Source organism: Podarcis filfolensis (genome assembly GCF_964270895.1).
Source record: "Podarcis filfolensis genome assembly, chromosome: 3".
NCBI lineage: Eukaryota > Metazoa > Chordata > Lepidosauria > Squamata > Lacertidae > Podarcis > Podarcis filfolensis.
In genome coordinates this window covers 21,919,546-21,934,603 of record NC_139606.1, presented here as the reverse complement: position 1 = coordinate 21,934,603, position 15,058 = coordinate 21,919,546, and the positions used below count along the sequence as shown (strand labels likewise).

The 15,058-nt window shown below is 43.8% G+C and overlaps 1 long non-coding RNA gene across 1 annotated transcript in view; it reads left to right on the top strand.

Moving 5' to 3' along the window:
- LOC310759884 overlaps positions 1–12,696 on the top strand; it is a 44,170-nt gene extending 31,474 nt beyond the window's left edge. Inside the window, exons 2-3 of the long non-coding RNA XR_014546609.1 lie at positions 8,147–8,345; positions 11,518–12,696. This is a non-coding gene — a long non-coding RNA (uncharacterized lncRNA). The remainder of the gene's footprint in view (positions 1–8,146; positions 8,346–11,517) is intronic.
- The last annotated feature ends 2,362 nt before the right edge of the window (positions 12,697–15,058 follow it).

The following is a 15,058-nucleotide window of genomic DNA, read 5'->3' as shown; positions in this document are numbered from 1 at the left end:
TACAATAATATTCAACTTAGGAGGCTAAGTTTGATTAGAAACAAGTATACTTTACCAGAGCTAATGCTAAATATATTGCTTCTGGTAAATGAGCCAATTTATTATTAGAGGGCCATGAAAATTTGTGTCCTGGGCTTTTTAGATTTGTCTATCCATGTACTTATCTGAAACCAAAGGGGTACACTGGTTGCCAGATGTGACCCCCCCACTTATTCTCCCCATTGAGAGGGACACAGGTCCCCCACTTATGTCCTCCATGCAAAATTTGTTCTTAGCTACGCATGTCTTGTGGAACACAAAAATAACACACACACATCCACAAAGAGCAGCAAAAATAGAATCTGTTTAGTGCCCATAGAATGCCGGCTGACTGTTGGGGAGATGAATAAAAAAACAACCACGGGGTAAATGGAGGTTCATGGAGAAAGAGGAAGACATGGCTGGCTAAATGAGATGGTCAAAAGGAGTGTTCCATCCTCCAACCCATTGGTGAAGGTTCCGCTTCTGTGGAATGTTACGGATTTTGTGTTCCTGAAAAGCGAACTGGCCTTGTTTCTTGAATAATTTAGATCTGATGAAATATTTGTGGATACCCGAGAGTGAACAAACTCGGATGACAAATGACTGAGAATCGATGGTGGTTATTCTTTAGAGAAGGGAGTGATGCTTTAAAATGGCAAGCCCTGGGTGAAAGGCAGAGGCACTGCCTTGGGCTGAAGATTGGGGGGGGGGCAGCATTGCATCATGCGCCTGTGACATCACGCGTGCAACGCACAACCTGCACACATGACTCTTAACCCGAGGTACCACTGTAGTAAAATTATCCTTATGGAAGGGGAAGTCCCTATTTTCAGTGGAGAAATGTTGGGGTGTATGACATGGCCTTTATGCAGGTAGGTAGTGGGGGCAGGGCAGGGTGTATGTGTGGAGAGAATTGGCTTTGATCTCCTTCCCCTTAAAGGGGTTGGGCTAATGACCCTCAGGATCCCTTCCATCTCTACAGTTCTGATTTAAATTAGGAAAAAGATCTCGAATCGATTCTCTTCTGTTAAGCTGCTAGTGTTGGGCACAATCTGCCGAAGAACATTGCTTTCCTTAACTTCTTCAAAACTCAACCAGATAAAGCAGAGTTGTGTTAGAAAAGCGGGGTGGGGTGAAGCAGTTTATCTCAGCAAGACTGTTACATATTTTTTTCTATGAAAAATTTCAGGTTACCAGCCTTGAACTTTGATTGAAGCCATTTTCTTTTGAATCAAACAACAAGAATGGCGTTAAATTGCAATTGTTGTCATAAAAGATGACTTGTGTGTTGTTTTTATCCTCTATTCCACCTCTTCTACTGTTGATCCAGTTAAACGTGACCCCGGCTACTGAGACAACTCTTGCAGGTAATCTACAGCCATTCATCCAAAGAGTCAGTTAACATGCTATGCTAACAATATTGCTAGTTTCCATGATCCAGAACCATCTTGGAAACCCTTTGCTTGCTTAGCTTATATAAATCAGTGACTGTGCAGGTTGAGATTATGATAATTATGCCGGCCCTTGTTTCTTGGCCTGAACCACATGGTTGGTTGTTCATACAGGCAGAGAACAACCACGCAGCAAGAAAGCAACATGGCTTGGGTTTGTGGTGGCAGTCACATACCTAGAAGCACAATCCTATACATATTGTGGGCACAATCCCCAAGAGGTGGGAGACTTCAAAAGTTCCATTGCATACTCTGGATCGGTTTCCTTTGAGTGCAACTGATGGTTTTTATAAAGTTTTATTTACAAACATGTGCAAGAAGAAGATAAAATTGGGTTTACAATACTGCTGTGTGCACCGCCATCCTCCCCAGATCCCCAATCTGGGGACCCACAATCAGGTCAACTTGGGCCAACCAAGGAACCAGCCAAATGGTCCCGGATGTGTCGCTGAAATAGTTGGGGGGCAGGACTGATGCTTAAGTAAAGGTAAAGGGACCCCTGACCATTAGGTCCAGTCGTGTCCGACTCTGCGGTTGTGGCGCTCATCTCGCTTTATTGGCCAAGAGAGCCGGCGTACAGCTTCCGGGTCATGTGGCCAGCATGACTAAGCCGCTTCTAGTGAACCAGAGCAGCACACGGAAACGGCGTTTACCTTCCCGCCGGAGCGGTACCTATTTATCTACTTGCATGGCGTGCTTTCGAGCTGCTAGGTGGGCATAAGCTGGGATCGAACAATGGGAGCTCACCCCATCACGGGGATTTGAACTGCCGACCTTCCAATCAGCAAGCCCTAGGCTCTGTGGTTTAACCCATAGTGCCACCCACGTCCCTTGATACTTAAGTAGTTTGTTTTAAAATCTTAATTAAACATTGGGCTGGGAAGAGGGCTGGGTAAAGAGACATTGTGTTTCCCTCCCAACGGAGAGCAGAGGGTGTTTGGGTTGGGTGTCAATTTTTGCAGGGTGCTCCTTCACAAGCAGCTTATCTCCAGGGAAGGAGGACCTAGCACCAGACAGGATTGATGCCTCCACATAACAGAAGTTGAATGAATTGATCCTGCAGGGTGCTGCTTCACAAGTGGCTTTCCTGCAGGGAAAGGAGCTTTGAAGAGGAGCACCCTGTACCCTGCAGGATTGATTCCTTCCCCAAACAGCTTCATGGAGCCATCAATACCGTGGGGTGTTAATTCCATGGAGAGGGCACCAGGCAGGAAGGAGAGTCAATTGATGCCATTTTGCTACCTTTGTCTGGCCTTTTCACTGGGTTCTCCTGCTCAGTGCCTACCTCTCCTTCCTGACTGATCCTGTGTCCCCTAACAGATCACTCTAGGCCATCCAACCTGACCTGTGGTGATCTATGGCTGTCTCAACCCAACTTAGCCAGTGCCCAAATCCCTCTGATTGGCCCAATTTGGCTTGCGCCTTGGCTGAACACTGCACACAGCCCTAGTTTACAGCACTAACTTCAAGAGATATTTCTCCCCACCAGATGTCTAGGGGAACACTCCCAATGCTACAGAACCATATTCACACGGAGCGTGTCATAGGCTCTGTGTCTCTTTCAGACTCTGCCAGTCTGTAGTTCTCTTTCACACAGACTGTGGCTGAAGGGGAAAGAATTACATGCTCCCTTCTAGAAGGATCTCTAGGCATTAGCTGCTATGGTAACAAATCACCTGTATGTGGCTATCTCTTTAATTCTGCAAATATTCCCAACAATAGAGAATCTGCCAAGCTAAGTTTGATTTGACTAGAGTCACATGACCGGGGAGAGGGAACCCTCGAGATATTATTCAGATCCTGCCCCATCTTATCACAGTATCTGCTCAGAAGTAGAGTGGGGGTAGCATATTGGTGAAGAGACTGAGCCGAAGAACTGGAAGTCCCTGGCTTAAATCTCGCCTCTACTGTAGGTGGTCTACTCTCTCTCAGCCCCATTCCACCCCATTTGCACTGTGGGGAGAATAGCCATTACCTTATAGGGTTGTTGTAAGGATTACAAGTAGATAATATATGGCGCAAAGTACAGTGATGATGATTTTGGCTTACTCCCAGATAAGCAGGTATAGAATTGCAGCCCTGGTGTATCATATATGTTGGGCCTGAAAGCAATCTATACTAGGTTTCTGTCAAAATCCAGAAGGCTCTAAGAAGCAAAGGAATTGTAATCTCCCTTCATGCAGTTTACTGGGGGATGTAGTCCTCCTCCTGCCTCTAATGTCCTTGTCTTTTCTCTAGATGCTCATATATTAGGACGTTCCTTTAGAATGAAGAAACCTACATGCCTGTCCCAATCACAAGGAAGCCTTTATGTGAGCTGCTGCTCACAGATAGGTTTCAGTCTTCTCAGTCACCTCACACAATCACCTTGCATAGTTTGACCTTCCAGCTGCTGCCACTCAGTACTTTGGTTCAGGTATAACTATGGTTTGGGGTTTACAAGAAGGTAGCTCTGGGTTCTTCTTCTCTTTCCCTTCTTCCTGGGAACTCTGGAAAACATGAAAATAATGATGTTCTGCTGGAAGATGCTGCTGGAGCTCTGCATAATCTGCTAATCGCACTGGTCGAAAAGTGGTTTAGTGTAAACAACAGACAGTGGCCCCAAGTCTAACAGGTTGTGGGCCAACTGACTTCTACAAGTCATAACAGTCTAGTTCTGCTCATACATTTACAAAATTGTATGCCGCCTAATTTTGAGGGATGGAACCACTTTAAGCTGCAAAGGCTGTTTTACTGAGCGGAGTGAGATGCAAAAATTCCATAATGACCACCACTGAACTTGTTTGATTCATCTTTAAACAGAGTTGTAATCTTCAACTCCGAAATAATGAAATGTGGCACATGGCTGTTTTAATTGGCAGAGACAAAGAAAAGAAGCAGATGTGGGTTGCTAATCTTATGCAGTGCTTGTATAGACAAAGAAAAGGGGAGATGATCTCTTAGATGACATTTAATTTCTCCCTCTCCCAACCTTGTTGCTACCCGGTGGTTTTTGATTAATTTATTTACCATCACTGGATGATTGATTGGTGCTGGTTTCACTTGGGTACACTGAATCTTTTCTGTTCTTTAGCTGTCACTATGACAAACATGCAGTGATTAATTAGAGAATCTGCAGTGCTCTCTTATTGTTACTGCTCAGTCAGTGCCAGAAAATCATAAATATTCCAAAATACAGAGGGGTTTTTTTGTTTTAAAATAATTTAAATGAAAGAATGTGTTATTGTTAATTATTTCTTATGGCAATGGTAAATGTGTTGCTAGTTATGTTGTTCAGCATCTGGAGCAACTGCTAAATTCAGAGCAAAGAGAACCAAGCCTTTGGCAAGTATCTGGGATCCTATGTTGTGGGGTTATGCAGGAGGTCAAGCATGATGGCTGCAAATGCCTTTCCTGGCATCCCCATTTTGACTCTGGAATTTATCAAGGGCAGCAAAGTTCTGAAGCCTAGAAATTAGCACTGTAATCCTAAACATGTCTACTTGGTACTAAGCCCCATTCATTTCAATGGGACTTACTCCATTACAGTCCAGTGAGTGTAAGAATACAGTCTCCTATTCTTGGCTAGTTTTCTTTTCTTTTCTTCAGCTACATTCCTTAGTATGGGTCACATTATTTCTCCCTTCACACTCTGCCTTCTCCTTTTCCTGCATGCATTCATTTGGCTTCTTGCAGACCTTCCTTCAATGCACAGACAACATGGTGGTTGGGCTAGCAGACAGGCAGGAGCAGCTGGTGTGGTAGGGCAGTGTTATGCCACCACCCTCCCAAGAGCAGTGTAGGCCTGGGTCAGGCAGTGTTAGAAACTCAGGTATATAAGCTAGGTGCCAAATGGCGCCTTAAACCAGGATTACAGTTGCCAAAACGGAATGCCTAGTTGCCATTTTAGGGCCAGATGGCTTGAAAGTCATAATTTTCAATCCAACCTTTTGGTTCCCAAATTCATTCATTCTGATTGTGCAGATAAAATATAATAATAATAATAATAATAATAATAATAATAATAATAATAATTTATTACTTATACCCCACCCATCTGGCCCGGCCTCCGCAGCCACTCTGGGTGGCTCCCAACATAATATTAAAAACATCATCAAACATAAAAAACTTCCCTGAACAGGGCTGCCTTCAGATGTTTTCTAAAAGCCAGGTACTGTTTATTTCCTTGACATCGGATGGGAGGGCGTTCCACAGGGCGGGCGCCACTACCGAGAAGGCCCTCTGCCTAGTTCTCTGTAACCAATAGAATTTTACAGAATGTGTTGCTAGTGTGTGAAAACAGTCAAGATCCAAGGATTCGCAGGCATACACTTCCAGATGGGGGAGATTAGGGTTGCCATACGTCCAGAATCACCTGACATATGTCCGGAAGACTACTGTTGGAAGCAGTGTCCAGGCAAAAATCGGCAAAATGCCTGGACATATGGCAATCCATGTTGGCATGTCATTTTTGGCGATTTTACTGAAAAAAAGTTAAACGTCCTTTTTTTTTTTTAATGCCCCCAAAGCTCAACAGCTTTGCTGTTAAAAAACAAAACAAAAACCCGTCAACAACTTTTGTGTCCGGGATTTTCACCTAGTGGAGACATCAGGCTCCATCCTGGTCGCAAGTGGCCGATAGCTAGGTTCAAAATACCACCTGGCAAATTTTGACCAGTGAGGGCAGAGCTGCAAGGGCACACCAGCAGGAATAGCAGATCTCCTGCTACTTTCTAGCAAGAAGTACCTACACAACTCCACAGCAGCAGTGCCTCTCCTCACCAGCTGCTGCCGTATGCATGGTTTTGCTATGAGACCATGCGCTGTTGTCACTCACGTGGAGAGCAAAGCACCTGAAGAGACCTTCAAGTCTCAAATAAGCATCAGCTTTCTTATGTTTCTAACCAATGTAAATAATCACCGCACACAAAAAGGTGCCGGTTTCAGTTCAACATTTGTTTGAACTTCCTGGTCAAAGCCAGTTGATAGCAACACGAACATTTGCACATTCGCCTTGCCTTTGACTGAATTGACCAGGGAGCTCTTACAACCAAAGCAGCCACATCGGCACCGGTAATTACAACACCTGTTACATCATGAAAAGTCATATATTTGTTTCAAGGATATCTGTGTATTTATGTAAGAATTCATATTCATATTGATGGTTCTTCCTTGGATCCCTGCAACAACAAGCAAGCGCAACTACTCAGTATGCCTAAGAGACTTCAAAGCTTTCTACAGCTTTTAAGTTTATCAAAGATGCGACACTGAAGCCTGTTTCATGTGCTTTGTTTAATGCCATTGTCAATGACACTGTCAGCGCTTTGAAATGGTGATTCATTTCTTTTTCAATCGGTTACTTCACAATAGGGATGTTGTGAAGTGCAGCTGGATTCGTTTTTAAGATTGAGACCTTTTGACTGTCTCAACTGCAAGTCACCTGAAATGGAATCTAATAGGGTTCAAGACACAGATTTTATTCTCTTCCCTTTTTGGTCAAGGAAGAAAAGGAAGAGGTAGAAGTATTATAATCCTGTACGTTGCACAGATGTGAGTTGTAGAAGGGATTCTGGAAATTTATGGTACAGCTGGCACAAAGGAAGTTGTGCCTAGTCTGTGGTGACCCTACAACTCTTTGGAAATCTCTTTCAAAAGAAGCTTAAGACTCAGTCCACCGAGATTTTAAGAGGTTGCTAAAAACCTTTCTGTTCCACCTTGAGGAAAATGGTATGCCTAGACTCATGTAATTAGAATGCAACTCCTGTTGTCTTATAGGATGCTGTATTGAGAGTGTTTTAGTTGGATTTATAAACATTTTAACTGTTGAACTCTTACGGTTGGCAAATGCATTTATTGTTGTGAGCCATCACTGTGGATGGTCTTGTAGAGATTTATACAAATTACTTAATTGCTTTTCATAAAAAAATAGTGCAACGAAACAGGATAGGAATTCTTTTTTCCCCCTGAGGATGGAGCATTTCACTTTGTTTTGTCCGCTAGAAATTAAGAAAGTGATCAGTCATTAAGGCAGGAGTTAAAGTCACTTTGAATTTTGTTGGTAGGCCTTCAGCCCGTGGATTTGCACTTGATGGTGTTAGGTGTCAGAAGTGCTGGCAGTCTCCAGATTGTGGGAACTCACAAACATAGGAAGCTCACCCATTCACAAAACCAAATATAAAAGCTCTATTTTTATTCTTGTTAAAAGTATGTGTTGGCAGGGGTGCACCTACCAGATGCTTGTCATAACAAACAATATGCATGTTGCCTGTCATATTGGGCTTTTTTGGTTTCTCTCTCTCTCTCTGTGTAAAATGATTTTAATACAACCTTTAATATACAATAAAAGCAACAATTAAATGGACAGGATAACAGTGTACAGGGGAAGCTGTAAAACAGTTCCTCAGAAAACATGTGTAAACAAGTGGTGATTCTGAATTCTTCACAAATGCGGTAAATATTGCAGAACAGAAGAGAACAAAACAAACAGCTGAAATATACTGGGGTGCTAGATCACCATTTTAATGTACAAAACCTACTTGCAGTAGAGCAAACTCCAGAATGCCTTAAAATCAGGGTCACATTCAACCTCCTTATGCAGTTTTGTTTGCCAAATGGTACCCTGCAAGGAGGCAGGAATTGATGTTGAGCTCAGGATAGAGTTAATAAATCAGTGGTCTATTTACTTCAATCCACAGGAAGCATGTGAGCTTCTTCAAGGAAATAGATAATCTGTCTGGGATTGGGGCATTGAGTCCCAGTTACAGTGTGCAGTGGACACCAGGAGACAATCTACTGAGAGAAAAAGGTCACACAGTTCGTAGAGTGCTGTCTCTCCTTCTCAAGCACTGAAATTGAAGAAGCTCCTCATAGCATGAGGTGGAGCATATGAGCCAGGTAAGTAATACTGCTTTCACTGTAAAGCACATTTTCAGTGTTCATTTCTTACAGTGATACAAGTTGTATCTTTTCGTTTCCCACTGAGAGACGAAAGTAATGGGTAGGCCTGGGCCTATCCTGAAAAAAGTGATGGATGAGTAGGCAACCCTTCAGGGCCTACTGTGAAATTAACCCCTGCCCAAATGTCACAAAATAGTGAGCAGACTTTTTGAGTTGTCCAGAAACCCTCCTCAGGTTAGCTGTTAAACAAAGCAGAGTGGTGATAGGAAAGGGGAGAGGCAACCAATGCTGGCTAATATCGAAGCTGTGGAATCTGCATTTAATCACAATTTGAAGATGGAATGTGGGAGGATGTAGCAGGTTTCAGGTTGTACTTAAGGCTGTCGCTAGGACTCTTGAGATTTATCCCACATTTCCTTTTTAAATGCAGCTATTCCTTCAATTTGTTTCGTTTCTTATGCTGAACAAAGCAGCTCCTCAGTAGATGCAAAACAAAAAGAGGCAGTTTCTAGATTAACAATACATTTAGGAGGTGTACTAGTTAAACACAAGTGAACAGAAGCTAAATTTTGTACCTTTGTCTAGTAGTTGGAGGGAATGTACCCTCAGTGAAGTCCTATCTTCAGGGATATAAGATCCCTTTCCTCCAGTATATTATTCTGTTCTTGAATAGCAGGCAGATACCCTCTGTCTCTCTCACAAACATATTGGAAGGTCAATTTATATAAAAATTCAATTATATTGCCATAATATAAAAGATGAGAGTTGTAAGAAAACCAGCAAGTTGGGCACTTGAAATGAGCTAGAAAACGTTTAGTGCTACTTCTCATGATCTGTTGGTGTTCCTACAATTTCCCCCCCCAAAGTTTTGGATGGCTGTTATGAAGGATAATGTCTTGTGAGTGCCTGCTCAAAGTTATCACTTTATTTGTCCCCTTTTGGGTGTATTTCTTGTGTTAGGTAGGATGACATGTTCAACAGAGCAGATGATTTGTTTTTGGAAGCTGGTGCTAGCTGTGGACAGGACCTACAAGAATCATATTTTGCCCGTTCCCTGTCCATACAAACTTGTAATGTAGGGCTCTCCTTCCCCACACTTACACCAAACCCGTTGCAAAAATACAATCTCATTAGTCTTGAATGAAAAGTTTCCTTTTTAATCCTGGAATATTTTCTTCATTTCTGAAATTGCACCATGTCCCGCACTGAGGCTTGCCTGCCATGCCCCTAAAGACACACACACACACACACACACACACACACACACGGAGTGGGTAGGCCTTAAGAAAGCATGTCATATAAATACTGAGTTCTGGGGGAAGTACGAGGGAAAACAGGCAGGGTCCAATCAGGAGTGTACATTAAGCAGAGAGTACAGGACCTTGGAGAGCTCCAAGGGTCCTGGCTAACCAGTCACCAGAGACTTTTTCTCAGTAGGAAGATAGAAGCAACTGAAGCTTTATGCAGCTCAATCAGATTTGGAATGTGGCATGCTCCAAGTCTGCACTAAGTGTCTGGCTGGTTAAAGGGCCCTCAATTTAGTCTTTTTTTTTTTTAATGGACAGGGAGATGAAAGGACACAACAGACTCATTTTCTGAGTCAGAAGATGGTGGCAGGGCTGTGCCCTCTGGCTGAGAGGTCCTTGAATGAGGGTGGTGGTTCTACTCTTGAAGAAGTAGTCTGAACCGCATGTTGTCAGAGTCATAGAATCATAGAATTGTAGAGTTGGAAGGGGCCGCAAGGGTTGACTAGTCCAACCCCCTTGAATGCAGGAATCTCAGCTAAATCATCCATGACAGATGGCCATCTAAAAAGGATTTAAAAAAAGGTAAATGATCCCTGGATGGTTAGGTCCAGTCAAAGGACAACCTCTGCTTAAAAACCTCCAAGGAAGGAGAGTCCACAACCTCCCGAGGGAGACCATTCCACTGTCAAACTGTGTGTTAGAGTCACACACTGTGAAGGCCCTAGTGAAGAAAAAACAGGACTCCCTATCTCTCAGACTTCAAGTCCAACTTTAAATGTAGAAGCACAGTCTCTTTGTTCTAGAGAAGGGACTGAGTCAGGAAATCACCGTTCAGAATGTTGCTTATTCTGCTCTGCTACTGCTCTGCTACGGGTGGCACTGTGGGTTAAACCACAGAGCCTAGGACTTGCCGATCTGAAGGTCAGCGGTTCGAATCCCCACGCTGGGGTGAGCTTCCATTGCTCGGTCCCTGCTCCTGCCAATCTAGCAGTTCGAAAGCGCATCAAAGTGCAAGTAGATAAATAGGTACCGCTCTGGCGGGAAGGTAAACGGTGTTTGCGTGCGCTGCTCTGGTTCGCCAGAAGTGGCTTAGTTATGCTGGCCACATGACCCGTAAGCTGTATGCTGGCTCCCTCGGCCAATAAAGCGAGATGAGCGCCACAACCCCAGAGTCGGCACGACTGGACCTAATGGTCAGGGGGTCCCTTTACCTTTACTTACTTTTTCTGATTAGCTCCAGCAAATCTCATAAGAGGCGGTCAGTAAGGACACAGATAAAAGGAAATACGTTTCCATAAACATCCTCAAGATTTACAGTTTGGCCTCAATTTTCCCGTCATGGTAAAAGGGCTACATCCTGCAGCCTAAGCTGTACCTTCCAGGTTTTGTTGGGCTTCAGTTCTCATCAGGCCCAATCAGCAAGGCCAGTGGTCAGGGATGATGGGAGCTGCAGTCCAACACCACAGGTTCCCCGTGCCTGAGCTAGGGCAACCAAGCTAGAAAGGTCTTGGTCCATGAAAAATATCTCCTGGGCAGAGTCACCTTATGTATCTGCAGCATATTTCTTCCTCATAAACAGCTTCGTATCAAAGGTGTTAGGCATCTCTATATGTCTCCCTCCGCCTCATTATTATCATCACTAACATCAACAGCTTGACTCTTTATCGTTAAGTGTGGCAGCCTATTGTATTGTTACTTGTAGATAAAATATAGTTGCTAAGAAACACTGTGATTAACATGCTGACAATGCAACCTTCCTTTGATAATTTGGGCATCAGTTGTCTGCTTCTATAATTGGCAAGGAAACAATTTCTGGCGGAAATTTGTCAGCCTGCAGAGAAAAGAAGACTTTCTGAATGAAATAAAATGGCTCCTTCTCATGCCTATTTCTGATGTTGGATCCTATGTGTTTTCTTGTACAGATGCTGGATGCTGACGTGGCTTGGTGAAGGAAGGAGCCATGCACAGAATTACATTTGGAGCACTTGAATATCTGCTATTGCAGCTGCATGTAAAATTATGCTCTGGCCAGAGGTCCATTCACCCAGGGTTGGCCCTACCATTGGGCAGAGTGATGCAACTGCTCCAGGAAGCAGATGCTCAGGGGCGGCAGTGACTGTTCCTTCTGAGCTTCCAGACATTTCCCTCTGCTGCCATGTAGCCTCTCCTGAGCCCTCTAATCTGTTCTCCTTTCTCAGGTGTGGTGGAAGATGCTATCCTGCTGCTAGTGTTGAAGCAAGATTTATCTGTCAGTCCAGATGTAATTGCAAGGTCCTTGTCCTTCATCTCAGGCAGCTAAATGTCTTGCTTTGACCAAGCATCATCCTTCATGTGACCAGAGAAGGATGTGGCAAGCTTGGCTGGTTCATAGCAGTTCCCATGCCATGTAGTGAGAACAAGACCTTCTTTCATTCAGGAAGCCTAGTTTTCAGCAGGTTGGACAAATTTCCTTAGAATGCATCCATGGACATGCAAAAAACAAAGCTGGCTTAAAAAGTGGGCTTTTAAAGGGTAGTGGTGGTGGCTACTTTAAACAAAAAGATGAAACAAGTTTTGACCAGAGAAACCCTGTAAGAACATGTTGGAAAAGGGGAATAGGGCTGACTGGGAGACTGCACTTGAGTAGCTTTCAAACACTGTATGGGACATGGACAATGGAGTCACCAACATGGTTTAGGGTGGAAGGTAGCCAGCAGTCTTGTGAAACTTCCTTTTGCCTGCTTTCAGAGACATATTTTATAAGAAGGTCACTTTCATAGATGAATGTAGCTGAACTGTGGCTTGTGTTCAAACCAGACAGAATCTTCTTTTTTCTTTCCCTGCCCCGCTCCCACATTCCCTGCAAATGTGCCTACAGCAAAGTAATTAGGAAAACCAATGATGCAAATCCCCCATGGTAATCTCATCCTATTTAGGATACAACTACAGGCTGAACTTCAATAACACCTTTGACATAATCAAACATCCTGGAGCCCTTTACAAAGCCATAAATTACTCACCTGTAAAATAATGACTGCAGGGAATTAGGGCAGCTTCACAGAGCCCATTGATCAGCACTGGACTAAATGAGGCAACATAAAGGCTTCAGAGTGTAGAATTTAGTCTCCCCAGTCCACTCCCCCCTCCAAAAAAACTCTTGGAAATTCCTACCATGTCTCAAATAGAAGAAAACAAGCAGAACCTTATAATAATAATAATAATAATAATAATAATAATAATAATAATAATATATAATAATAATAATAATAATAATAATAATAATAATAATAATAATAATAATGTTGCAATACAGAGTTGCTTCTATTTAGGGTTCCAGCTGGACAGTCATGATCTTTTTGGGGGAGGCAGGGAGGGGAATACCTTACCACCAGCATCACCACCCCTCCCTTGCGCAAAACAGCTGCTCAGGAGCCACTGGGCCATTTATGGGTTCTGAAAACCTCTTTGGATTTAAAGGTTTCTTTTTCATACTTTGGAAAACATTAGGCTTTCCCAAACCCTCCTGCAGATGTTCCTGTTTCAGTTGCACCAGGATCTGCATTTGGAATATGAGTTTGATATTAGAATATATAGGATAAGAAACTGCCTTGCCGGATCAGGCTATATCTAGTGAGTAATTGGGATGAACAGTGTGTGTGTGTGTGTGTGTGTGTGTGTGTGTGTGTGTGTGGCATGTGCATGTAACGGCCCCACCTACTTTGTCTCTGACCCCACCCATCACCAGCATCTGGTCCCCAACACATTACCCACAAGGGAAACCAGCCCTGGTGGAGGCAAGAGATTCCCCACCCCATGCCAGTCCAATGTTCCATTTCCCCCCCAGTGGCCAGCTAGATACCTCTGAGAAGTCCACAAGCTGGGTATGAAAGCAGAGATCACCTGCTGTTTTCCCTAAGCATCTGCAACTTACAGCAAAGTGCAAAGGACCAGAGGCTCCCCTAGCCTTGATCAGTGCACTGTGATGGTAGCTTGCCTGGAGAGACAGCTTCTGGCATGCTCTGTGCTGTGCTGTTGACCCTTATTGTAGATGGCCAGAGAGCAGTACTGCAGCTGTTAATCCCCCAGAGACCAATAGGATTCCATCTGTTTCCACAGAGCTTTAGATTCAGGCTTGGCTCCTCAGTCTGGAGGACTGGTTGCTCAGGCACGAACTGAGCCAGTTGTGAACCACCCTTCTCCCTGTGCTTTGCTTGTCTGCCTGCTTGATCACTTGCTCATTTCCAAACCCCTAGCCCTTAATGCTGCTTTTGAATGGTGGCCTCTGATTTTTGGCGCGATGTCATTTCCCCCATCCTGCCCCAGAATCCTTTGGTGTACAACTATTCTGATATCGGAGTAAACTTTGTTGCCGTCTGGCCTTGTTTACAGAGGCTACCCTTGTAAATAAAGTATATCCTGCTGATATCAAGAAGGGATGTTACCAGGTAATGTGCTTGAAGGCAGGAAGGCCAAACATGCCATTATGAGGTCATGGAAGCCTCTCAAAAAAAGATGGAAACCTACGTAAATATATAAAGCATCCCTGGAAAGCTCTGGTTTGCTTTCAAACTCTGCTTCTCTGACCCTAACATTGCTAATGTGTTGGGGCTATACAGGGACGTCCAACTCCCAATAGACTGCAATCTAGGTAAAGGTAAAGGGACCCCTGACCATTAGGTCCATTCGTGACTGACTCTGGGGTTGTGGAGCTCATCTCGCTTTATTGGTCGAGGGAGCCGGCATACAGCTTCTGGATCATGTGGCCAGCATGACTAAGCCGCTTCTGCCGAACCAGAGCAGCACATGGAAACGCCGTTTACCTTCCTGCCAGAGTGGTACCTATTTATCTACTTGCACTTTGACGTGCTTTCAAACTGCTAGGTTGACAGGAGCCAGGACCAAACAACGGGAGCTCACCCCGTCGCAGGGATTCGAACCGCCGACCTTCTGATCAGCAAGTCCTAGGCTCTGTAGTTTAACCCACAGCGCCACCTGTGTCCCAGACTGCAATCTACTCACAGTATTAAAAAAACAACAACTGGCAGTGATCTATCCAAAGTTGTGGAGCTTTTTTTAAGAAGCCAAAGTTGTGGAGCTTGAGCTTTTTAAAGTAAAGTTTTAGTAAGTTATTGAGCTTTTTTTAGTAAGCCAAAGTTGGGGTTTTTTTTTTTTTTGCTTTTTTTGTAAGGAGATCGCTGAGGGGTCAGAGATCAACCAGGATCTACCTGTTGGACATGCCTGGCATAGGTATCAGATGCTACTACTTTGTTTTGGTTGTTTTTTTAAAGAAGTTATATTTTAGTTGAGTAGCTATATGTGCGGTTTTGTAATGTGCACTCTGGTCTCAAAGATCTCTCTTTCCTTAATTTATTGCCTTGGGTATTGAATGAGAATAGACAGAGAGGGGAAGGGGACTGTGTACACGAGTAAAGTGAGCATGCTGAACCCTAAAGACTTAATTTACGGATCTGGTAGAAACGGAAT